This window comes from Lissotriton vulgaris, chromosome 3_1 (assembly GCF_964263255.1).
Source record: "Lissotriton vulgaris chromosome 3_1, aLisVul1.2, whole genome shotgun sequence".
NCBI classification, from domain to species: Eukaryota; Metazoa; Chordata; class Amphibia; order Caudata; family Salamandridae; genus Lissotriton; species Lissotriton vulgaris.
In genome coordinates this window covers 1,315,158,228-1,315,185,216 of record NC_141689.1, presented here as the reverse complement: position 1 = coordinate 1,315,185,216, position 26,989 = coordinate 1,315,158,228, and the positions used below count along the sequence as shown (strand labels likewise).

At 44.4% G+C, this 26,989-nt stretch overlaps 1 protein-coding gene across 2 annotated transcripts in view; it reads left to right on the top strand.

The window, feature by feature from the left end:
- PAQR3 (progestin and adipoQ receptor family member 3) overlaps window positions 1–25,742 on the top strand; it is a 656,943-nt gene extending 631,201 nt beyond the window's left edge. For both annotated transcript variants that reach the window (XM_086961801.1, XM_086961798.1), the window contains one exon: window positions 24,038–25,742. The gene's annotated coding sequence lies outside the window, so the exon portion shown is untranslated. The remainder of the gene's footprint in view (window positions 1–24,037) is intronic.
- Window positions 25,743–26,989: the final 1,247 nt, after the last annotated feature.

Here is a 26,989-nt window from a genome sequence, read left to right as displayed (position 1 = left end):
TAGAGGTCTAGAGGTGTAGAGGTAGAGAGGTAGCGGTAGAGAGGTAGAGATTAGTAGAGAGAGAAGAAGAGAGAGGTAGAGAGGTAGAGAGTAGAGAGTGAGTAATAGAGAGTAGAGAGTGAGTAATAAAGAGTAGTAGAGAGCAGTAGAGAGAGTAGCAGAGTGAGTAGTAGAGAGTAGTAGAGTGAATAGTAGAGTGAGTAGTAGAGAGTAGTAGAGAGTGAGTAGTAGAGAGTGAGTAGTAGAGAGTAGTAGAGAGTAAGTAGTAGAGTGAGTAGTAGAGAGCAGTAGAGAGTGAGTAGTAGAGAGTAGGAGAGAGTAAGTAGTAGAGAGTAGTGGAGAATATTCCAAAGTTTGGCACAGCACCACTTTCACAATGAGTCCAATCAAATCATATCACTTAGAGTACTTATTGAAGCGCTGAATCTTGGTGTATATTCAAATGCTTTTATTTTCCTTAAGTTTATGTACCACAGCCAGCCGAAACGTTTCGTTCTGTACAACAGAACTTCTTCAGGGCGTTCTTATTTCCTTCAAGTTATGTCGGTATCCCGTTGTCATATAACTAGATATTTCTTCCAAATGTTAGACGAGACATAAGTATATTCTTATTAAAAGTGACTAGGTATCAATTTTAACCACACAATTCGGGCAGACTTGAGTAATTTATAGCATCCTCAAAGTCAGTCTTTCAAAAATTCCAAAGTATAGGACATGATAATCCAAATCCAAATGTTTCTCAAGAAAAGTCATTTACAATCGTTCGGAATATCGGTGTTTGGGCAGATATGATCCAGGGACCCCCAGTATGCAAGGGGAATTAGTCCCCCCTCTGCAAACGCGCCAGTGGCCTGCATTGCAGAGAGGTGTAACAAGGGTGTGGCCTCGTTATACTTCTCTGCAATGCAGCTCCCTCGCGCATACTGGAGGCTCCTGGTGGACTAGTTGACCCCAGGGACCCCCAGTATGCAAGGGGAATTAGTTCCCCCTCTGCAAACGCGGCAGTGGGCTGCGTTGCAGAGAGGTGTAACAAGGGGCATAGTCTCATTACACCTCTGCAATGCAGCCCCAGGCGCATACTGGAGGTTCCAGGTGGGCTAATTGGCCCCCAGGGGCCCCCAGTATGCAAGGGGAATTAGTTTCCCCTCTTCAAACATGCACGGGGGCTGCGTTGCAGAGAGGTGTAAAAAGGGTTGTGGCTTCATTACACCTCTCTGCAATGCAGTCCCCTGGTGCATACTGGAGATTCCTGGTGGGCTTTCAGGTCTTATATAGTTAGGAATTAGCATTAAAAAACCTTTGAAATTCACTGAAAAAACCATAGGTTTCACACCAGTTATAGTTAGGAATTAGCATTTAAAAAACCTTTGAAATTCACTGAAAAAACCATAGGTTTCACACCAGTTATAGTTAGGAATTAGCATTTAAAAAACCTATTAAATTCACTGACAAAACCAGTTATAGTTAGCTGGAAATTTTACTGACATAAAACCATTGAAATTCCCACGTTATAGTTAGTTGGACTCACTATAACTTGCGCGCCTGCAATGCACTGCTGATGACGTCACATATTACATCACTCATGACATGGTCAGTGACATCACTCATGACATCACTGATGACACCATCCTTGTGACAGAGTGACAGACCTAATTTCAGTGTAATGTAACGCTTGAAACACATATTCAAAAATAGAAACAAACATTTTCAAAAAAATGGAGATACCCAAACCAGTAACAACAACCAATTCAGTAATTCCACCATCTATATACTCATCCACTCATTCACCAACAGTTCTATATAGTCACTCATATATATACTCACTCATCATATGTAGTGATACACCTATACATCCTGTTACACATCAGCAGTCATCCAAAAGTTACTCACACACATACTCACACATGCACATAAACTATTGAACATCCATTTATTTGCATATACATTTATACACACACTACCACCTTACTTCTAAGGAAACTTACACATACTTACTCTCTTAAACAATCACTTATAGAAACACATACTTATTTAAACAGGAACTCCTACAATCTCTCACTATATATACTATACTCACTTATATACATCAATACTCACATATACTAGATTAAAGCATATGTCGTTACTAATGAAGACACTAGTGAGACAGTCATTCACTCACTAACACACACATATACACACTCGTCCACCCATACAGTCCTGCACATATGCTGTCTTCAAAACACATACAAACAGTGAGTCAGTCACCAACCCCTGCAGCCACTTATACACAAAGAGAAACACTGATACAAACATTTAAATATTTAAACAATACTCGCTAATATATGTATTCACTAAGATTCACTTAATAAGCCAGTTAACCAACCAATTTTTTTTAAAAAAAACATCCATTTACACACTTTTTTAAACATTTATTCTTCCATCGACCTTTACAAATACATATATAAAACAAATTTATTTTTTCAGAAAGACACACATTCACTGGATGGTGTCATCAGTGATGTCATGAGTGATGTCACTGACCATGTCATGAGTGATGTAATATGTGACGTCATCAGCAGTGCATTGCAGGCGCGCAAGTTATAGTGAGTCCAACTAACTATAACGTGGGAATTTCAATGGTTTTATGTCAGTAAAATTTCCAGCTAACTATAACTGGTTTTGTCAGTGAATTTAATAGGTTTTTTAAATGCTAATTCCTAACTATAACTGGTGTGAAACCTATGGTTTTTTCAGTGAATATATATATATATATATATATATATATATATATATATATATATATATATATATATATATATATACATATATATATAAATTCAATTTAAATTAAAATATTTTTTTAAATTAACAAAATATATATGTGTATTTTTATATATATATATATATTCACTGAAAAAAACATAGGTTTCAGGCCTTATATAGTTAGGAATTAGCATTTAAAAAACCTTTGAAATTCAGTCAAAAAAATATACGTTTTAGGGGTGTTATAGTTAGCTGGACATTTCACTCATCCAAAACCATTGAAATTGCTCCTATATAGTTAGTTGTACTAACTATATTTTGCACACCCGCAATCCACTGCTGATGTCACATATTACATCATTCATGACATGGTCAGTGTCGCAACGGATCAGGATCTGTCCATGCAGAGACCAAGTGCTACATCTGTGGCACAGAACTTAGCAAGAACAAGAGATGAGACACCTGCAAGTTCATCAACAGGACAGCCTTTTTTAGAGGCAGGCCAGGGGGACAAAATACCTCCTGACAAATCAACAACAGGAAATGGAGGACCCGCAGGGGACAAAACAAAAAAGGTTACACAGACAGAAACGGGGAGACCAAGGAGAGAAGTGAAGAATTGAGTTCGGATGAATCATTGGTAATCAATATTTCTCATAAAACACTGAATAAAACTGAACTTCAGATACTCAACAGAGGAGCATCTTTTGTACCCACGTATACCACAAATTAGTTAGAGACCGAAGTGTCTTTATTTAAATTCATGAGAAAACTAAGATTACGATGATTTTTTTCCAATCAAGCTACTAGTGAGACAGCATCTCCCACAGAACGACAATTCAAACCTAAGAGTAAATTTCTTTCTCCCATTTCTCATAAGACATTGGATAACTTTGAAATTCTCGTCAAAAAGGATTTGGAACAAGTGAGATATAGGCAACCAACCCACTGTAACTTTACCATGCAGGAAAGAAGGACTCTTAATAAAATGAAACAAGACCCCTCTATAACTGTTCAACCTGCTGATAAAGGAGGAGCCTTAGTAATACTCGACACTGAATTTTATTATCAAGGTGTAAATACACATGTCCAGAATGATGACAACTACATCCAGTTGACTCATGATCCAACACAAGAATTTCAACAGATTCTGATTAAAATCTTGGATAAAGGACTAGAGATGGGAGTGATTGACGACAAAGAATGGCAATTCTTGTTCAACCAACATCCTCAAATTCCATCAATATATATGTTGCCGAAAGTGCATAAGAACAGGGAGAATCCACCATTTCGTCCGATTGTAGCAGGGTGCGGATCCATACACAAAGCTTTCGGATATTTTCTTGACCATCATCTACAACCACTTGTTCAAACGTGGTCGACTTATGTGAAAGACACTACAGATTGCCTAAAAAAGCTTGAAGCAGTACAAAAGAGATTTCATGAAGACATACTTTTATGCACCATTGATGTAGTGGCGTTTGTGAGAAGTTGGCCTGATATATGATGTGTCCAATTCTGGAACCACCTTGTATCAGTCTAAACAATCCCTTATGGTGTCTGGTTGTAAGTCAACCTTATAGACAAGCTATCCTAATGGTAGCATGGACTAAGCAGCCTTAAAGGCTTAACTCAAGAGGTCGTGTTAAGCAAGCTGTTTTACCAATCACAATCCTGTAATATCAAATGAAAGGACACCACACAAGTATATATTATAAAAATATATGTATTTATTACTAGAATAATCCTCTGTACTCATTATGAGTGCAGGGGCACAAGCGTTTATACAAAAGCACAGTTAAACATATAAAAGTTGCACAATTATGGATGAGGCCCAGGGGACACGCAAACCATATATTAAAAAAGTGGTATAGGAGATATCAATCGAACAGTGGTTAGGCCTACTCCTAGGGAATCGCTGGGAGCAGTCGGGACTAGCAATGCTGAAGTCAGGAAAAGCCCGCGGGATTCGGGTGCAGCGCTTAAAGCACACACATGCACCAATGCAATGTCAATGGTGCGTAAAAGTTATAAAGTTATAGTTTAAGAATACTTCCGCTCAACTTAGAAGGACGAAACTTAAGACACATACACTAGAGGTGTGTACCAGTGTGGGAACACCAGCGTTGCTGAGTTACCTCACCCACAGGAAGCGGGTACACAGGTGCGAAGTAGTGTCGGGTTTTGTCACGCAGGTTGCTGGTGCTTGGAGCTGAAGATGCTGCAGGCGTCGAGACGAGAAGTGTCTGGTGTGATTCAAGGGTGGATCGAAGTTAAAGATGATCTGAAAGCAGAGGGGACAGAGTCTGGGTCACTCAGCAGTGACCAGGGTGGAACCAGAAGGAACCAGGCAATGTCAGGCGCTTTCAGGTCGCTGACGAGTCGCTTCTCTCCGCTGCCACGTGGACTCTGGGGCACCGAGGATGTCCAGGAGTGGATCACGAGCTGTCCCACGCAGGCTCTCGCTGTCGGCAGTGTCGGCTTCCGGATTGGAGCAAACAACCCTTGGCAAGGGCAACCCACGCAGGATTTGAATATGGCGTTGCACTCGGACCAGGAGAGTCAGAGCGAGCGCTCCTTTTCAGGGGAGCGAGTGCAAGTCTGGAGCAACCAGATTCACAAGTTAGTTTTAAAGGTTCGTCGGCACAGGGGCCACAAGCCAACGGGCAAGTGACCGGGCCAACGCGTTGAGCCAAAAGATGCAGATGGGCCCCACGCAGCACTCGGTGAGTGTGGAGGGGTGAGCTTCGGTGCAAGAGAGGCTCAGGGCTGGGGCTTCTCAAACCCCAATGCACAGCTTCGAGGGTCACTCGTGGGCTGCACGGTCAGCGTCTCGTGGTCTTTCCAAGATGGCGGGCCCCACACTTCAGGTCGCCTCCACGGGTCTCAGCTCTGCAGGGACTGTGGATCAGGCTGTTAGAAGGCAGGCACGCTTGGTCTTGTCGAACTCTGTCGCTCGAGTTCCGGCGGGAACTGCAACAAAGCAAACGTCGAGGTGCTGGATGGTGCCTGTTTGCACAGGGTGGTCACTCCTTGACCACAAGGGAGATTCTTCAGTCTTCTACGTCGAGTAGGATGTCGAAGGGTCCAGAGTTTCGTTTCATAAGTTTCAGTCAGGATAATCTGAGTGCTTTGGCACTGCTCCAATTCTAATACCAATCTAGGGGGCTGGATTACCTGCTAGGTCCCCTCCTAATGGTGGGACTCAGGAAGGGGGTGGTTACACCCCTTTCCCTTTGTCCAGCGTCGCGCTGGGACTGGGACTGGGGCTGGTGTGCCCCAGAACTGGTTTGACCGGATTATGCAAGGGGAAGCCTTGTGCGCCCCAGGCACTGTCTGGTTTCTTTCAAACCTCCCTGCTACAATCCACTATCTCCTGTCTGAGGTGGTGTGACACCTCCCTGTGACAGGAAAGCCTTTGTCCAGGCCTCCTCGGCTGAGTTTCGGTCAGCAGCAGGAGGTCAGACTCGTGTCTGTGGCAGAAGCGTCCATTTTGTGATGCTGAGGCTCTCAACCGCGTTTTAGCAAAGTAACATGTCTTCTCCCTCTAGAGGGGTGGAATGCTATCCCTGTCGAGGGGATAGTATTCCAAATCGTATGACACCTTACACGACATGTTTTGATAAAGCCAAACCAAAGTTAACATATAACCGCGATGGATTATAATGCACTTAATAGTATATGGTATGGCATTATCCCGGAACAGCTAAGGGAGTTGGTCCCGACAGCTGCAGACGGGCTCAGCTCATGCTAGAGCACCATCTCACATAAAACCAAGCACTCTGCCTCCAGGATTGTTAAGGCCTGCCATAGGAGTGACTTATAGGTTTATATGTGTCCAGATGTAGGTTTAGATATAGGTATACTATATCTAAGCAAGAGGTGATTACACCAACTTGCCCCAGCTGAGTGATCAGCCAGTTGTGTCAATTTAAGAACCAGCCAGGGGTGGCAAAAGCTATGCTGCAGCCCCTGGTAGGCCTTGGATGCACCTATGCCCTTGGCACCTCTAGTGCACTATATAGGGGTTGACAAGGTGTCCAGTACCAATCAGGTTATGCACCTAGGGTGCATGGAGTCCATTTTAAGGAGGGAGCAGAGAGCCTGGGGCCCTTATTAGCAGGGAACCAGGCCAACTAAGTCGAAAACCAGCTAAACACAAGGCAGCAAATCTGGGGTAACCATAGTCAGGAGTCCACCTTCCTACATAACCCCCCCCCCCCCAAACGAAAGGAGATAAGGCTATCCTTGACCAGGTAAGCCTATATTGCCTGAGTGGCCATATAAGGAAGTACCTGCACTAGCATGGTTACCCCCTGTCTCATGGTCCACTAAGCAATCCCTCACCCTTGGGGTATTAGAGGGTCTCCACCATAGGGAATCACTACCTTGGGTGTGTTTATGCAAAGTAAAAGGCTGGTGTTGATATAGAGTATTGAAGTGAGGCTCCACTAATTTAGGGCTCAGCTTCCTCCAATTATCTTCCACCATGTGTGCCTTTCTTTCTTCAACTGAGTTGCACTGTGCTCTCAGGGTCAACCTCTGGCTACCTAAAGCTGGAGGCTGGGTCCCTGGTTTTGGCTTACTGGAGGGACAGTTCAGGTTTGTGCCCTTTGGGTCCCAGGTTTGGCTGTGCCCAACAGAATCCATCTGTGGGAGGTCTCTAACTACTTTTAAGGGGGCTCCCCCAGGAGTTTTTAAAGTTTCCACCTTACTAGGGCTACTAGTTTTGGTGCCCCTAATCTGTTGATGGGGTGCTTTATTTGACAGGGGGCCCTTTGGGGCTCACTGTCCTTCTTGTCCTCTGCATCCCTGGGCTGACTAAGGCAAGGCAGAGAGGGGCAGGTTACCTGTTCCAGACTGGGTCCCACCTGAGAAGGGTCCACTGCCATCAGAGGCTCTGTCAGGCCAGGCCTAACAACCTCTGGGTCAGTTCCTTCATCAGGGGTAAGATCAGTTCCCTGAGGAGGCTGATCCTGTCCTAATGTCTGGTGAGGGGGAGATTTATCTTCCTCCTCCATGCTCTCTGTTTGTGTGGAGTGATCCATCATTTCAGGCTTCACAACACAGGTACTACACAAAATGGGAGTCTAGAGGGAAAGACAAACCGAACTAGGACGCCCTCCACTCTGAAAGCTAGTCAACAACAACAGTCCTAGTTCTCGTGGCAATTTTCCATTGTGACATTGTAAAACATCTCTGGCCCACGTGCCTAGTCCAAGAGATTTCTTTAATCTTAAGGAAATCCTGTGATGCTTCAATGTATTGCCTTTTAAAACAACAACCTCTCTGATTGAAACAAACAGGACAGCACAAACAAAAAATGTGTGAAGAAGCGAGATGGCACCTCACGGGCGCACCACCAATGGGGCCCCTGATTGGTACTCACCAGGATGGCCCTGTTCTCATCATTGGTGCCATCAAGCTAAAACCAAAAAAACCAAAAAAACGTGTCTCGAACCTCAAAAGTAAAAAGACAGTGAATGGTGCAGTGGACACAACTTATATGTGACAAAACTAACAACATTTAACATATAAATCACTGTGCAACTGGGACTATAAACTTTACTTTCATTCCCTTCTTTGTTGCAAACCAATGAACACACATATACTAAAAAGGAAGAGAGTAAATACTACCTATCGATTTACTCTCTACTCACAGCCAACATGTTTCATTGCCTTGGTTTCTATCAGGCAATTTCTTCAGGGCAATATACTTTGAATGCCACTGCAAGAGACACTGAGGCTTGGGTGCCTGCATATAGTTTTGCCTCTCATACCAGTGAAGAAGGAATGCTAAAAAACGGAATCCAGCCCCCTTAGGTGAGCATGGTCCTTACTCCCCGTTCGAGAAAGTAACGGTAGAGCAGTAGCGGTAGGCGTCCTCTCAACCCTCGAGCCGCTCGAGGGTTGAGAGGACGCCTACCGCTACTGCTCTACCGTTACTTTCTCGAACGGGGAGTAAGGACCATGCTCACCTAAGGGGGCTGGATTCCGTTTTTTAGCATTCCTTCTTCACTGGTATGAGAGGCAAAACTATATGCAGGCACCCAAGCCTCAGTGTCTCTTGCAGTGGCATTCAAAGTATATTGCCCTGAAGAAATTGCCTGATAGAAACCAAGGCAATGAAACATGTTGGCTGTGAGTAGAGAGTAAATCGATAGGTAGTATTTACTCTCTTCCTTTTTAGTATATGTGTGTTCATTGGTTTGCAACAAAGAAGGGAATGAAAGTAAAGTTTATAGTCCCAGTTGCACAGTGATTTATATGTTAAATGTTGTTAGTTTTGTCACATATAAGTTGTGTCCACTGCACCATTCACTGTCTTTTTACTTTTGAGGTTCGAGACACGTTTTTTTGGTTTTTTTGGTTTTAGCTTGATGGCACCAATGATGAGAACAGGGCCATCCTGGTGAGTACCAATCAGGGGCCCCATTGGTGGTGCGCCCGTGAGGTGCCATCTCGCTTCTTCACACATTTTTTGTTTGTGCTGTCCTGTTTGTTTCAATCAGAGAGGTTGTTGTTTTAAAAGGCAATACATTGAAGCATCACAGGATTTCCTTAAGATTAAAGAAATCTCTTGGACTAGGCACGTGGGCCAGAGATGTTTTACAATGTCACAATGGAAAATTGCCACGAGAACTAGGACTGTTGTTGTTGACTAGCCTTCACAACACAGGTGTCAGTTTGAGTTTGGGCTGTGGCCATCACAGCCCCACCAACCTTTTCAGGAGGAGACTCAGTTTGGGTATGGGCTGTTATCATGACAGCCCTGCTAATCTTTTCAGGAAGGGAGTTAGCTAAAGATGGGGCTGAGAGTTGCTCAGCCCTGCCAACTTTTTCAGGAAGGACATCTTGGATTGGGGCTGTAGCCATCACAGCCCCACTAACCTTTCCAGTGACATTTACCATTTTAGAATGGATTTCCTGTTCAACCTCAGCCCAGGGTGAGATTTCCAAATCATTTCCTAGTAGACAGTCTACAGGCAAGTTTGGTGACACTGCCACTCTCTTTGGGCCAATGACACCTCCCCAGCTGAGACTTACCACTGCCATGGGATGATTTGTTTCTATGCCATCAATGTTTGTCACCTGGTATGTGGCACCAGGTAAAAGTTGCCTTGAGGGGACTAAAATGATTCAGAAAAGGGGGTGGTGATGAACAGAGTGTCTGAATTAAGCAGACCACTCTTACCCAGTCCAAGGATCAGGGCTTGATCCATCACCGTTTTTTAGCTCACTGCACCATCCCAGCTCAGAACTTGGCTATATGCAAATTAGTCTGAACCTGGCCCAGTGCATCATGGGAACAGGGCAGACCAAACTACCAAAACAATTCTTATACTGGGAAGGAAACAAGCTACCGGGGACCGGTTTCTGGCATTTCAGCCGTCTTCGGCCCGGCTTGCTTGAATCCTGATGGTGCAATGAGCTAGGGACTCACATCTGAGTATACCCTTCCACGCTTATGGTGGACAAAAATGATTCAGAAAAGGGGGTGGTGATGAACAGAGTGTCTGAATTAAGCAGACCACTCTTACCCAGTCCAAGGATCAGGGCTTGATCCATCACCGTTTTTTAGCTCACTGCACCATCTCAGCTCAGAACTTGGCTATATGCAAATTAGTCTGAACCTGGCCCAGTGCATCATGGGAACAGGGCAGACCAAACTACCAAGCCAATTCTTATACTGGGAAGGAAACAAGCTACCGGGGACCGGTTTCTGGCATTTCAGCCATCTTCGGCCCGGCTTGCTTGAATCCTGATGGTGCAATGAGCTAGGGACTCACATCTGAGTATACCCTTCCACGCTTATGGTGGACAAAAATGATTCAGAAAAGGGGGTGGTGATGAACAGAGTGTCTGAATTAAGCAGACCACTCTTACCCAGTCCAAGGATCAGGGCTTGATCCATCACCGTTTTTTAGCTCACTGCACCATCCCAGCTCAGAACTTGGCTATATGCAAATTAGTCTGACCCTGGCCCAGTGCATCATGGGAACAGGGCAGACCAAACTACCAAGCCAATTCTTATACTGGGAAGGAAACAAGCTACCGGGGACCGGTTTCTGGCATTTCAGCCGTCTTCGGCCCGGCTTGCTTGAATCCTGATGGTGCAATGAGCTAGGGACTCACATCTGAGTATACCCTTCCACGCTTATGGTGGACAAAAATGATTCAGAAAAGGGGGTGGTGATGAACAGAGTGTCTGAATTAAGCAGACCACTCTTACCCAGTCCAAGGATCAGGGCTTGATCCATCACCGTTTTTTAGCTCACTGCACCATCCCAGCTCAGAACTTGGCTATATGCAAATTAGTCTGACCCTGGCCCAGTGCATCATGGGAACAGGGCAGACCAAACTACCAAGCCAATTCTTATACTGGGAAGGAAACAAGCTACCGGGGACCGGTTTCTGGCATTTCAGCCGTCTTCGGCCCGGCTTGCTCTAATCCTGATGGTGCAATGAGCTAGGGACTCACATCTGAGTATACCCTTCCACGCTTATGGTGGACAAAAATGATTCAGAAAAGGGGGTGGTGATGAACAGAGTGTCTGAATTAGGCAGACCACTCTTACCCAGTCCAAGGATCAGGGCTTGATCCATCACCATTTTTTAGCTCACTGCACCATCCCAGCTCAGAACTTGGCTATATGCAAATTAGTCTGACCCTGGCCCAGTGCATCATGGGAACAGGGCAGACCAAACTACCAAGCCAATTCTTATACTGGGAAGGAAACAAGCTACCGGGGACCGGTTTCTGGCATTTCAGCCGTCTTCGGCCCGGCTTGCTTGAATCCTGATGGTGCAATGAGCTAGGGACTCACATCTGAGTATACCCTTCCACGCTTATGGTGGACAAAAATGATTCAGAAAAGGGGGTGGTGATGAACAGAGTGTCTGAATTAAGCAGACCACTTTAACCCAGTCCAAGGATCAGGGCTTGATCCATCACCGTTTTTTAGCTCACCCCACCATAGATTCAGAAAAGGGGGTGGTGATGAACAGAGTGTCGATTCAGAAAAGGGGGTGGTGATGAACAGAGTGTCGATTCAGAAAAGGGGGTGGTGATGAACAGAGTGTCGATTCAGAATCATTGCACCATCAGGATTCAAGCAAGCCGGGCCGAAGACGGCTGAACTGCCAGAAACCGGTCCCCGGTAGCTAGTCTCCTTTCTGGTGAAGAATTGGCTTGGTAGTTTAGTCTGCCCTGTTCCCATGATGCACTGGGCCAGGGACAGACTGATTTGCATATAGCCAGGTTCTGAGCTGGGATGGTGCAGTAAGATAAATAACGGTGATGGATCAAGCCCTGATCTTTGGACTGGGTAAGAGTGGTCTGCTTAATTCAGACACTCTGTTCATCACCACCCCCTTTTTCTTAATCGTTTTTGGCCACTATAGGTGTGGCAGGGTATACTCAGACATGAGTCCCTTTCTCACTGCACCATCAGGATTCAAGCAAGCCGGCGCGAAGACGGCTGAAATGCCAGAAACCGGTCCCCGGTAGCTTGTCTCCTTTCTGGTGAAGAATTGGCTTGGTAGTTTAGTCTGCCCTGTTCCCATGATGCACTGGGCCAGGGACAGACTGATTTGCATATAGCCAGGTTCTGAGCTGGGATGGTGCAGTGAGATAAATAACGGTGATGGATCAAGCCCTGATCTTTGGACTGGGTAAGAGTGGTCTGCCTAATTCAGACACTGTTCATCACCACCCCCTTTTCTGAATCGTTTTTGGCCACTATAGGTGTGGCAGGGTATACTCAGACATGAGTCCCTTTCTCACTGCACCATCAGGATTCAAGCAAGCCGGCGCGAAGACGGCTGAAATGCCAGAAACCGGTCCCCGGTAGCTTGTCTCCTTTCTGGTGAAGAATTGGCTTGGTAGTTTAGTCTGCCCTGTTCCCATGATGCACTGGGCCAGGGACAGACTGATTTGCATATAGCCAGGTTCTGAGCTGGGATGGTGCAGTGAGATAAATAACGGTGATGGATCAAGCCCTGATCTTTGGACTGGGTAAGAGTGGTCTGCTTAATTCAGACACTCTGTTCATCACCACCCCCTTTTCTGAATCGTTTTTGGCCACTATAGGTGTGGCAGGGTATACTCAGACATGAGTCCCTTTCTCACTGCACCATCAGGTTTCAAGCAAGCCGGGCCGAAGACGGCTGAAATGCCAGAAACCGGTCCCCGGTAGCTTGTCTCCTTTCTGGTGAAGAATTGGCTTGGTAGTTTAGTCTGCCCTGTTCCCATGATGCACTGGGCCAGGGACAGACTGATTTGCATATAGCCAGGTTCTGAGCTGGGATGGTGCAGTGAGATAAATAACGGTGATGGATCAAGCCCTGATCTTTGGACTGGGTAAGAGTGGTCTGCTTAATTCAGACACTCTGTTCATCACCACCCCCTTTTCTGAATCGTTTTTGGCCACTATAGGTGTGGCAGGGTATACTCAGACATGAGTCCCTTTCTCACTGCACCATCAGGATTCAAGCAAGCCGGGCCGAAGACGGCTGAAATGCCAGAAACCGGTCCCCAGTAGCTTGTCTCCTTTCTGGTGAAGAATTGGCTTGGTGGTTTAGTCTGCCCTGTTCCCATGATGCACTGGGCCAGGGACAGACTGATTTGCATATAGCCAGGTTCTGAGCTGGGATGGTGCAGTGAGATAAATAACGGTGATGGATCAAGCCCTGATCTTTGGACTGGGTAAGAGTGATCTGCTTAATTCAGACACTCTGTTCATCACCACCCCCTTTTCTGAATCCTTTGAGGGGACTAGACATTCAGCCACCATGGTGATGCTAGCCCCTGTGCCTCTAAAGGCCTCAACTTTCAAACCATTGATGAGGGGCTCCTGTCTGTACTTGCTTAGAGTATTTGGGCAAGCAGTGAAATTGGCAAGCCCCATGCCATTCTCATAGACAAGAGTATCTGTGGTAGAGGACCTGGATAGGCCAGAGCCCACCTGTGCTCCAAAAGTAAACCCACCCAAATTCTTGGGGGCGCTCCCACCACCTGGGGGACCACTGCTAATAGTGACAGGAGGTGTTGGAGCTGGTTTTGGAGGAATATTTTCTTTATTGCCATTCTTTGGACAACAACTGTCTGATTTCCAATGGCCTGTTTACAGACATGGCAGTATGGCTTTTTCTGGGTAGATGAAGTGCCTTGGGACCCACCCCCATCTTTGGAGTTTTGGGGCCCTGGGGAAGTCTTTTCTTTAGATTTATCCCCACCCTTATCTTGAGGTTTGGTAGACTCCTTCTTCTGATCATTGCCTTGATTCTTAGGCCTAATCCTGGTTCTGACCCATTTGTCTGCCCTCTTACCCAATTCTTGTGGAGAGGTCATGTCTGAGTCCACCAGGTACTGGTGTAAAAGCTGGTTCTGACAATTACTTAGGATCTGCTCCCTCATAATCAAATTATACAATCCTGTAAAGTCATGTACTTTGCTGCCATGTAGCCAACCTTCCAGAGCCTTAGTAGCACAATCTACAAAATTAGTCCAGTCCTGTGTCTGTGTCTTCTGGGTATCTCTGAACTTTAACCTCTATTTTTCAGTGGTTAGGCCAACCCCATCTATTAGAGCACTCTTCAGGACATTGTAATTTTTAGCATCCTCAGGTCTAACTGTGAGGAGCTTATCTCTCCCTTTCTCAGAAAAGGAGTGCCATAAAATTGCAGCCCACTGTTCTTGCGGAACCTGCTGTACCATGCAGGCTCTCTCCAGAGCAGTCATCCATTTGTAGATGGCATCCCCTTCCTTGTAGGGGAGCACAATCTTTGTCAGGTTTCTAGTATCATAGGACCTGTCTTTCCCTTTAGGAATATTGGTGCCACCAGTGGAATCTAATCCACACAACTTTTGTTCTCTTGCTAAAGCAAGTTTAGCTTGGGCCAGAGCTATCTCTTCCCTCTCTATCTGGAGTTGGACAGCTCTCATCCTGGCCCTATGCTCTTTCCTCTGAGGGGGAAGTCATTCCCCTTTGAGATTCCCTTGAGGCACTAGAAATATGAGAATCCCTTGAGGAGGATCTCACCCTTCTATTACCTGAGGGAATTATACTATAGGATCTGGGGAGGTGCTCGCCCTCTCCATTCCTATGTAAGTCCAAGTTGGTTTGGTTAAGCCTCCCCACTAGTACCTGGTTGGTCCTCTGATCTTGATCTGAATCTTCATCTTCTTCTGATTCAGGTTCCTCCTCTATTTCTGGGGGGGTTCTCAATCTCAGGGGGGTTCACTCCATCTCCTGCATCTAAGGGAACTGTACTCGCCTTATCTAAGTCATCCTTTTCCAGGATGGCTATCAGGGAAGGAATGGTGGGGGTGTGACCCCTTTTTAGCCCTCTTGCAATGCATAAGGCACTCAAGTCTTTATGGCCAAGTTTGTCATAGCTGGAGGGTGCCTTGGTAAGGTCAACCACCGCAGGTAGAGAGCTGGAAGCTTCACCTGTGCCAGACATGACTGCTAGTGAGGTGCAAGTGGTGCACTTACCTACACTAAGTGTTTTCCTACTGTACCTTGCTAGTGAGTTGTAGGCAGGGTGTGCTAATCCCTTTGATCTACAACTACTAAGTTCATAAGAACTTAAATATGCTAAGCTTTTGTTTATATGTACCTAAGGTACTTGATGTGATCTTTCAATTTGATAAAAAGATTGCAATGGTAAAACAACAGCAAGCTCAAATCCGCACCGCTGCACACCAATGTGAGAAGTTGGCCTGATATATGATGTTTCCAATTCTGGAACCACCTTGTATCAGTCCAAACAATCCCTTATGGTGTCTGGTTGTAAGTCAACCTTATAGACAAGCTATCCTAATGGTAGCATGGACTAAGCAGCCTTAAAGGCTTAACTCAAGAGGTCACGTTAAGCAAGCTGTTTTACCAATCACAATCCTGTAATATCAAATGAAAGAACACCACACAAGTATATATTATAAAAATATATGTATTTCTTACTAGAATAATCCTCTGTACTCTTTATGAGTGCAGAGGCACAAGCGTTTAAACAAAAGCACAGTTAAACATATGAAAGTTGCACAATTATGGATGAGGCCCAGGGGCCACGCAAACCATATATTAAAAAAGTGGTATAAGAGATACCAATCGAACAGTGGTTAGGCCTAGGGCCTAGAGAATCGCTGGGAGCAGTCGGGACTAGCAATGCTGAAGTCGGGAAAAGCCCGCGGGATTCGGGTGCAGCGCTTAAAGCACACACATGCACCAATGCAATGTCAATGGTGCGTAAAAGTTATAAAGTTATAGTTTAAGAATACTTCCGCTCAACCTAGAAGGACGAAACTTAAGACACATACACTTGAGGTGTTTACTAGTGTGGGAACACCGGCGTTGCTGAGTTACCTCACCCACAGGAAGCGGGTGCACAGGTGCGAAGTAGTGTCGGGTTTTGTCACGCAGGTTGCTGGTGCTTGGAGCTGAAGATGCTGCAGGCCTCAAGACGAGAAGTGTCCGGTGTCATCCAAGGGTGGATCGAAGTTAAAGATGATCTGAAAGCAGAGGGGACAGAGTCTGGGTCACTCAGCAGTGACCAGGGTGGAACCAGAAGGAACCAGGCAATGTCGGGCACTTTCAGGTCGCTGACGAGTCGCTTCTCTCCGCTGCCACGTGGACTCTGGGGCACCGAGGATGTCCAGGAGTGGATCACGAGCTGTCCCACGCAGGCTCTCGCTGCCGGCGGTGTCGGCTTCCGGATTGGAGCAAACAACCCTTGGCAAGGGCAACCCACGCAGGATTCGAAGATGGCGTTGCACTCGGACCAGGAGGGTCAGAGCGAGCGCTCCTTTTCAGGGGAGCGAGTGCAAGTCTGGAGCAACCAGATTCACAAGTTAGTTTTCAAGGTTCGTCGGAACAGGGGCTACAAGCCAACGGGCAAGTGACCGGGACAACGCGTTGACTTAAAAGATGCAGAAGGGCCCCACGCAGCACTCGGTGAGTTTGGAGGGGTGAGCTTCGGTGCAAGAGAGGCTCAGGGCTAGGGCTTCTCAAACCCCAATGCACAGTTTCGAGGGTCACTTATGGGCTGCACGGTCAGCGTCTCGTGGTCTTTCCAAGATGGCTGGCCCCACGCTTCAGGTCGCCTCCACGGGTCTCAGCTCTGCAGGGACTGTGGATTGGGCTGTTAGAAGGCAGGCACGCTTGATCTTGTCGAACTCTGTCGCTCGAGTTCCGGCGGGAACTGCAACAAAGCAAACGTCGAGGTGCTGGATGGTGCCTGTTTGCACAGGGTGGTCACTCCTTGACCACAAGGGAGATTCTTCAGTCTTCTACGTCGAGTAGGATGTCGAAGGGTCCAGAGTTTCGTTTCATAAGTTTCAGTCAGGATAATCTGAGTGCTTTGGCACTGCTCTCATTCTTATACCAATCTAGGGGGCTGGATTACCTGCTAGGTCCCCTCCTATTGGTGGGACCCAGGAAGGGGGTGGTTACACCCCTTTCCCTTTTTTTCCAGGGTCGCGCTGGGACTGGGGCTAGTGTGCTCCAGAACCGGTTTGCCCGGATTATGCAAGGGGAAGCCTTGTGCGCCCCAGGCACTGTCTGGTTTCTTTCAAACCTCCTTGCTACAATCCACTCTCCTGTCTGGGGTGGTGTGACACCTCCCTGTGACAGGAAAGCCTTTGTCCAGGCTTCCTCGGCTGAGTTTCGGTCAGCAGCAGGAGGTCAGACTCGAGTCTGTGGCAGAAGCGTCCATTTTGTGATGCTGAGGCTCTTTTAAAATCAACCGCGTTTTAGCAAAGTAACATGTCTTCTCCCTCTAGAGGGGTGGAATGCTATCCCCGTCGACAGGACTGTCGAGGGGATAGTATTCCAAATCGTATGACACCTTACACGACATGTTTTGATAAAGCCCAACCAAAGTTAGCATATAACCGCAATGGATTATAATGCACTTAATAGTATATGGTATGGCATTATCCCAGAACAGCTAAGGGAGTTGGTCCCGACAGCTGCAGACGGGCTCAGCTCATGCGAGAGCACCATCTCACATAAAACCAAGCACTCTGCCTCCAGGATTGTTAAGGCCTGCCATAGGAGTGACTTATAGGTTTATATGTGTCCAGATATAGTTTTAGATATAGGTATACTATATCTAAGCAAGAGGTGATTACACCAACTTGCCCCAGCTAAGTGATCAGCCAGTTTTGTCAAGTTAAGAACCAGCCAGGGGTGGCAAAAGCTATGCTGCAGCCCCTGGTAGGCCTTGGATGCACCTATGCCCTTGGCACCTCTAGTGCACTATATAGGGGTTGACAAGGTGTCCAGTACCAATCGGGTTATGCACCTAGGGTGCATGGAGTCCATTTTAAGGAGGGAGCAGACAGCCTGGGGCCTTGATTAGCAGGGAACCAGGCCAACTAAGTCGAAAACCAGCTAAACACAAGGCAAAAAATCTGGGGTAACCATAGTCAGGAGTCCACCTTCCTACAGCGTTGTATACGTCCATTGCCCATGGAGAAGGACTAGAGGCAACAGAATGTAGATTACTAGATTCGGATCTTCCTGGTGACAAGTGTGTGTTTTTACTTGAACTTTTACATTTTGCCCTCTATCATAGCTACTTCCAGTGGCAGGACCAATTGTTACGTACAGAGGACAGGTACCTCAATGGGTTTTCCGGGGGCACCTGCATATGCAAATACATATATGGCATACTTAGAGCATCAGTTTATACTGAGTCATCCTGAATGGCAACAACATACTATTTTATTTATGCGATACATTGATGATATCCTTGTAATCTGGAAGGGATCTAAACAGCAGTTGGAGAGGTGTTTGGTTGAACTAAACACATACAACAACAGAATACAATTTACATCAGAGATTGACACGAACAGGATACATTTCTTGGACATTGAAATCCTTAAAACAGACAAAGGTCTTGAAACGAGAGTTTATCGCAAACCTACTGACGTGAACAGTGCTTTGCATTTTTCAACTGCTCATCCCCTAACTTTGAAACAACATCTACCGGTTTCACAACTGATGAGGATCAAGAGAATTACCTCAGATGATAATGTATGTCAACAAGAGATTGAAGAACAAATGAAACAATACAAGAAGAGAGGTTATCCTGAACTCACATTGAATGAAGCAAAAAGGACAGTGTCCACCAAGAAAAGGGATGACGTTTTGAAAAAACAAACAAAATCTTCATCCAAAAGAGAGGTGTATGTTTTAAAACAATCAGCGCAGGCTCCTAAGATAAAGTCCATAATTCGGAAAAGATGGGAACTGATAGAAAATGAGCCTGACTTTCGGAATATCTTCATGCAACCACCTTTGTTCGCACACACTCGTGCTCAGAACTTGCGAGAACTTTTGAAAAAGCCCAAAATAAAACAACGCATTAAGACATTTAAGGGCATGAGAAAATGCCACAACTGTGGCCAGTGTGGAAATGTCATCATAGGGAAGGAATTTCAACATCCAAGGACTGGAAAACCTATATCTTTGAAACACACATCCGATTGCACAACAGAGAATGTTATTCACGCAATCAAGTGCCCGTGCGGCTTATCCTACATCTGCAGGACCAGTAGAAAAATCAAAACAAGGATCATAGAACATAAAAGTCGCATTTGGAATAAAAACATGAACTCATCACTAGCAGCCCATTGGGTTAATGCCACACATACTATCCCTCAACTACGTTTCACCATCTTAGAACACATTACACCACATTCAGGCATGGACATCAACACCACACTAGCCCCCAAAGAGACAGAGTGGATAAAAAAACTGGGGACCATAATCCCGGGGGGTCTGAATGACCATTATGAACTTTTATGTTTCCTGTAACATTCATCTTGATTAATAGAGTGTAAGGGGTAATATTGCATTCTTTCGCTATATCAGGTTATTGTGTCACTTCAGCAAAAGTTTTTAAATGCACTTTTATTTCTTTTTCATCACCTTATTATTTAACACTATTACGTTGTTTTTCACTCATTTAGAAGATTTTTAGGGTAGTCTTGAACCCTGTACTGGCAATATAATTTACCCGGTTTCGGATCGCCATGTTGGAACAGGTTGCTGTTGACAATAGTCCACTTTTCATGTTTATGCTCGGGCGCACGCTTTCGTATTAACACTGAGGACGCGTGTTGTTTGCGAGTCGTCTAACTCTGGAGACAGATATCGAATGACTGGACATTAGATTTCCCCACAGGTATGGGACGCTTAAGTAACAGCGGTGTTTCTTTCGGGCTTGTAGCGTTTATAATAGACATGTACCTGACAGTTACATCTATTTCTTTAGGTGTACTTTTACCACGAGTGAAGCTTTTCAAACGGAATTCAGTAGCACTGAGAACACATAGTTTTGTCGACTCGGGCAAGAGGGAAACTGGGTCGCGATGTTGAGTCTGGAAGTAAGCCTGATTAAAAATTGTTCTTTACACTGGGTGCTTTGTAATTTTTTTTGCATAGATTTGGATTCAGGACGCCTACATTTGAGTAGAATTGAATCTCGTTGGTTCTATCCCGCAATACAAGGATGGTAGGTTGGTTGTTTAATCAGGCACTGATGTTAATGGTAAGCAGATTCACAATGGCATATATCATTTGTCTCGTTTACAGATCTATTCTAATATATAACTGATGGTTCCTTTCAACCACTCCATTGTAGTGAAGACGCTAAGGTACTCAGCGTTATAGTTCTTGGTTCTAAGCATGTCGCACTATAGTCAGAGCACGGTTATTTCACTGTCTTTAAAAATAATTTCTTTTGACACTTAACCCTTAAGGACACCACTTTATAGGGACAATTCACTAAGGGTTAGGATCTATTCATGTTCACTCCATTCTGATGACATTTTAATTTCACAGCATGGATTCTATCATTTCTTTTGGTTCTTTGATTCTCTGGCCTTTTTTACTGTCCTTACACATACCTTGATATTTAGGAGAATGCAAACGCTGAGGGTGAAGGTGTCGGTAATTACTAAATGTAACATACATTACATTCATCTAATTTTGGATACTATGTATTTCTGTTGTAGATACGTTAACTGAACCATTCCGGAGGATTTTGAATTTGAAATTTTGAAACTTTATTATAACCCCTTAGGAAGGGTTCAATAGAACCCGAAATGCATTCGGTTGCTTTAATTTGGTTAACAATCTTCACACGTTTTCAAAAAGTATCTGTTTATTGAATTTGATTTCATATATCAATGAATGAGTTTCTTTAAGAGTTATTCTATTACGTTTTTTGAGTATGTTGAAGAATTAAAAATACATGTGTTTAACATCGGAAAATGTTCGTTAAAAATCTGTTTACAACCTTGGAGGCATGATTGTCATGACTATCTGTCAGGCAACTCTGTGGGGGTCAGTGCATATGTTCACGAAGCATTACTGCCTCGACAGGTCAGTAGAGGTGGGCATTTTGCTAACTCGATTCTGCAGTACCTTTCAGTATGAGCCATTCAACAAATCTACCTCCTTAGGAGGTACTTCTTTGTTATTCATTCAAAAGGTAGAGAATCTGCTCTTAGAAGTATCCATCAGAAGAACAAGATACTGAACTTTGATAAAGTATTTATGGTAGATAATCTACCTAACCACAGATCTCTAACCACCCTCCCCATTGTGCATCATGGTCGCTTCGATCTAATAATATACCATTCTAGGAATCTGTACACTGGCTAGTTCAGTTAGCCCCATCTTAGTGCACAGAAGAGTTCCTGAAAGAAACTTATGTTAATGTACATGGGTGGCACTTATATGCGGCTCTGCTCCGGATGCGTAGTTGCACGGCCCACTTGCTGGTGTGCAGTAGCACTGCTTTGAATTTCCCGATTCCGGTCTGGCCCTTGGGGATATTGTCAAGGAGAGAAATCTGCAGTTAGAATATTCACTAATAGGAGCGTTATGAAAGGTAAGTAATTTCTCCTTTAATACCTTATATTTTTTTGTTATCACTTACCTTTTCCACTCTGGAGCAATATGCAACTGCCATTGAAAATTTTGTTTCCTAAATTACTTTGTGGACTCAGCTGGGTTTGGCATACCATATTTAATGTCTGGATAGGAAAAGATTCATTTACACAGGACACGATTATGTACTTAAGTGGTTACTGCACCTGCTGTAGAAATGTGTGTGCAACATGAAGGTTACAGCTTTACAACCCTATATTCAAACTTTACCAAGGAAATCTGAAATAGTTTTTTGGGTGAACTACTAAAAACTGATTAAACTATAGCGATTCGCAGTTTCTGAGTTGGCTGGACCAGAAAATTGCTTCTCAAAGTCAATCATGAAAAAAACCAGATGGCCATCTGATACTTTACATCTTAAGTGTGTGCCTGACCACCCTTATTAATTTCACCCTTAATTCATAGATTTATTGGTTCATGGTTACCAAAGCCCTCATTTCCATTAGCAATGAGCACGGAAGTAAATTGTACCTTTTAGAATCATTTCACCTAAGGGTACTTCAGCGACTGTGGACCTACTATGTGTATGTTTTATGTGGATTGGTAGAGCTGCTTGTGCGTGGCGAGTAAGTAAAATTCACTCTGAACCTATGAGAATAAACTTGTTTTAGGTCTTCCTTTGCCCTCTACCTGTTTAACCTAAAATTGCCTAAATAATCTGCATATAATTTGCATATGAATTCAAAAGGTGTAGTTGTTCTTTCAAATTAACAACGACAGTGGACATTGAGATGTAACCACTAGTTTTGCTGTCAGTTGCCTTCTAAATAGCTAGTAGCTGGAGCGGCACAATAAGGACATTTCAAGAAGGCTTGCACAAATGCAGGGAGCGTTTGTAAAAGGTTAGAGCATAGATAGAGGCAGCTTGAGATTGAGTATGGAGTTGTTTACTATCGGCCTTAATGCTACTTCTGGCCAAACGTCGCATTGCAATACTTTAGGGTTCATCCAGGCACCCAAAGCCGACACCTGGGTACATGATATCACATATTGTCAGGAGATGCTGACGGCATATTGGGACCTAATGCCCAAGGCCTCACGGCCCAAGGACATATGGACCCTGTTCGTGACATGGGCTGGGGCCCGCGCAGCAACAACTACCTCAACTACTACCCTAGGCCCATTGTCGCCTGTCTCCTGACCTTGACTTTCCCTCTGAGCCCTTGGAGAGAAGTGTAACACATCCAAAATACTTTACCACACCAAGACACTAGGATTGAGCCCCGTAGGCGACCTGACATATTGAAGTGCGCACGCACCCTTGGGTAAATTCAATACATGTAGGCTGGGATAAGGAACTTGGATCAAGATGTATACTGCCAAAATTTTACAATGCATAAATGCCTGCTGTCAACTTTGAAAGTACTAGCCTGTTAACATACTCCTGTTTTGCTGCAATTAGGTGCTGCCCTGTACTCGTTCATATTACTGCATGATGCAAATCTATAAATAAAAAATAAAAAAGATGATCAAACTTGCTCTTACAATGGTGGGCAAAGCGAAATGTTATTCCATTTGACGATTATCACAAAAATGGCATGATGAGAAAATGCAGTGTACCGAATTATGTATTCCTTTTTACCTTCCTCGGCATAAGGATTCTGTAATGCGCTGACCACAGGAGGAACCAAATACCAGTCCATCTAAACTTGAAACGTGTGGTGCTAATCTTTCTCTATGTTTTTCTGATGTGACTGCATGCTCTAGGCTCAATCAGCAAGCTATATCTCTGAACCATCGTTAGAACAATAATGAGATCACTACTAGGTGTGGTCATGTGTCCCAGAAACCAGGATATTTGGAGGAATTTGATATGTAAAGATGTATGTTTATTATTTTCTACATAATGTTGTTTCTATTTCCAATTATATTGTTTTATTGATATTTCGTAGGAAGGAAGAGGGTGTATCATCATACATGTACTCCTCCTCTTTATTTACATTACCTGTTATGATTTGTATTCTCGTGTGCTCTTCTTTCTCATGTGCGTTGCTTTACATGGTAACAAGTTATGTAGAATGTTCTTATGCTGCCGTTCTGACATTCGGAAGCATGCATGTGTTCTAGCTCAAGAATTTGGGGGGATTAGGCAGTTGGGAACTGAAGCTGAATTGCATGGATGGTAGCTGGTGGGCTTGCATTACTTGCTCAACCTTTACAATAAATACAAACCTGTATTGATAAAAAAAAGTATGGAGTTGTTTCAAGCATGGGAATAGACATAAAGTACTGGCAGGTCTAACCAGATGTCATTAGCTATGAAGATGTTATCGCTTATTTGCAAGTGATGTTAAATTGCCAAAACTTTCATTTCAATTTTTCAGGTTTCTGTCAGCAAAACAAAGATTTCCTTTCGGTAATCGCCCAAGCAAATCAGACAAAGGTTATACTAGGAGACCCAGTGAAGGCCCCTGACAAAGTTGGGGTAGATCACCTGGAAAAGAGGACAGTTTCCAATCAGTAAATGTCTTGCAATAAAATCGGGGTACACTTGCTTCCATACAGGAGCACTATAAGAACCGTGTTGCTGCTTTGGCTCCAGTATATGAAAGTGAAATGACAATGTGATGAAGCTCAAGAACGTGGGATGCCATGATCGTTTGGCCAATCACCAGCACGTCTTTAAAGATGATGATGATGATGACATTTTTAATCTATTCTACCATGCTTCTTAACATTTGACACTTTGAAGACCCATTTAATTTTTGCCATTGCTTTTAAGGCTCACGTACATGGGTAATGTATTGGCTTGCTGTCTTACGTGCTTGTCTAAACTGAATGATCTTCTTCCAGAGAGAGAATGAATGAGCACTATCTTGGTTCCGTGCCTTTTATCTTCTTACCTCAACTCTTGAACCTGCCTGTATTTTGCCTCTTACACGTGATCTAAACTCTGGCATTTTTTTCTTGTATCCCTCAGTTCATTCTGCACATTGCTTTTGTTCTTCTGATTTCTGCACTTTCTCTTGTGACCGAGGCTTTTAACGGACTGGGGTTAAAGACTCGGGCATGGACTAATTTCATATTTCCAGTATTGGGATAAAGTACATTGTCTGACAAAACTCTTAAAACACAGTCTGTGTATTCTGCTATTGAAATACCTTTATGCACATTCTGTGCTAAGCAGCTAAGTGCGTTGGAGAGGCACCCATTTCAATAACGATAGTAAAAGTCTTTTCTCATAGCTACACTCCATCCTTTTCACGGGGTCCATTCTTTTCTTGGGGTGCTTTTGGATAATATCTGGCAGGGCTGTCTACATATATTCAGCGCTGCAAAAATACAGTATTAAATCTTGTGTTCCAAAGTAGGTCTAAGAGGCCCAGATCCATGCCAGATTTTCAGCATACCCACTATGTACTTGAATTCCATTTAAACTAATTGTACATTTATCATATTGGAACCCCCATATTCTTGCATGGATCTAGGTTCTAAAGAACACCCTCAACTTTCACCCACATGTGGAACTCCTTTGAACACCACTAATCTGTGGATATTCTAGTCTGCAACAGTTACTGAAATCCTACTGTCCCAGTCACTCTCTTCGGTCTAGCAACCGAAACCTCTGTAAGAACCCCAGGGTTAAAAAAGCTGGCTAGAACAGTTATTCATTTTCTGATCTGAAACACGCTGCCCTATTCTCCGAGAAGCTGTCAATCTTTGACCACCTCACGTAAAAGTCTTAAAACATTGCTGTTCATCTGGTTCTTTCTGGCTAGTGACCTACCTCTGTCTAGTGCTGGGAAACCCTTTTGGGTAGCTATGCACTATATAAGACCTTATAATAATAATTTGTGATGTTGTAATTGTTTGATTAATTTGAAATATTGTGTTTTCAGTATTGTACATTAATATTGAATTCTAGCATGCCTCCTAGCAGTGATAAACTATTGCCTTTGGTTTTATTGACCTGTGAACATGTATCTAGCATGGGACAAACCTTTTATATATTTTTATCTTTGTTTTTCACTGATCTCAACCCTGAAGGGTTAAAAGGCATCAATAAAGAAAAATGTTCTGTTCACAAAACACCGTCTTTGCATCAAGAAGCCTGGGTGTCAAGTTGTAGTGGTATGCGGCTACCATGCTGCATATTCAACGGTGGATGGAGTTGAACCACTTAAAACTTAACCCCGGGAAGACCGACTTGGTACTCCCGGGTAAAAGCTCGATCAGCTGGGGCCCTCATTTCTGGCCGTCAACAATGGGATCCCCTCCTTCCCCCTCTCTCTCGGTGAAAAGCCTCGGGATCACCATCAACTCCGATCTATCTCGGAAAAGTCAGGTGGGAGCGGTGATCTCGTCCAGCTTCCTTCAGTTACACAAAATCAGAAAAATTGCCCATCTACTCACTCACTATGCCCTCATTCAGGTGGTTCTCGCCTTGGTCCTTTCCCGATTAGACTTCTCAAACTCTATCTATTTAGGCCTCCCCCTGTTCCTGTCTAAACGCTTGCAAATTGTGCAAAACCAAGCGGCCAGACTAATCTTCAAGAGCCGAGGCAGGAGCTCGGCGAAACCATTGCTGGCCGCTCTTCACTGGCTACCCATAGCCCTACGGGTAATATTCAAAGTGGGATGCTTGGCCTTTAAGGCTCTTCACGGGAAAAGTCCCATGTACATCAACAGCCTAATAATCAAACATGAGCCGACCCGCAATCTCCGCTCTGCTCATCAGTCCCTTCTCACTCTACCCTCCTTTAAACGGAAGCGCCTTGGAGGGTGCCGATTTGCTCACCTTGCACCAAAGGTTTGGAACTCTTTCCCCTTGCCGCTCAGGAGATGTACCAATCTCATGGAGTTCCGGGGTGCACTGAAGACCTGGCTATTCAAGCAAGCTTCGGGATAGGTTAACTGTTCTGTCATTCTTCCTCACCACCACGCCATGAAACCACTGGGTGCCCGTGCGCTTAACAAATTCAGAATAACATAACATAACATAACAATATTATAAATGTTAAAGTTTGTACCATGCAGTTTTGGGACATTATATCATCATTGTTGTCCTCTGGCTGGAGAGAAGCCTCATGATTACTTTTCTGCACAAGGGACATTAATACGAAAAACAGATTCTGTAGTAGGGGATCTCTGTGTGTAGTCATAATCTTGTGAATAGCCCCGCTCATGTGCGGGCACCCCGGAGCAATCGAAATAGTCTCTTAAGTTGTCTTCCTCTGCAGTCCTGCGTAGACACTTAAGAGAAAATCAAAGACAAATAATGCAGCCTAAAACTACAAGGCTACATTGGCCAGCACTTCGTCTGGAAGTGAAAAAGG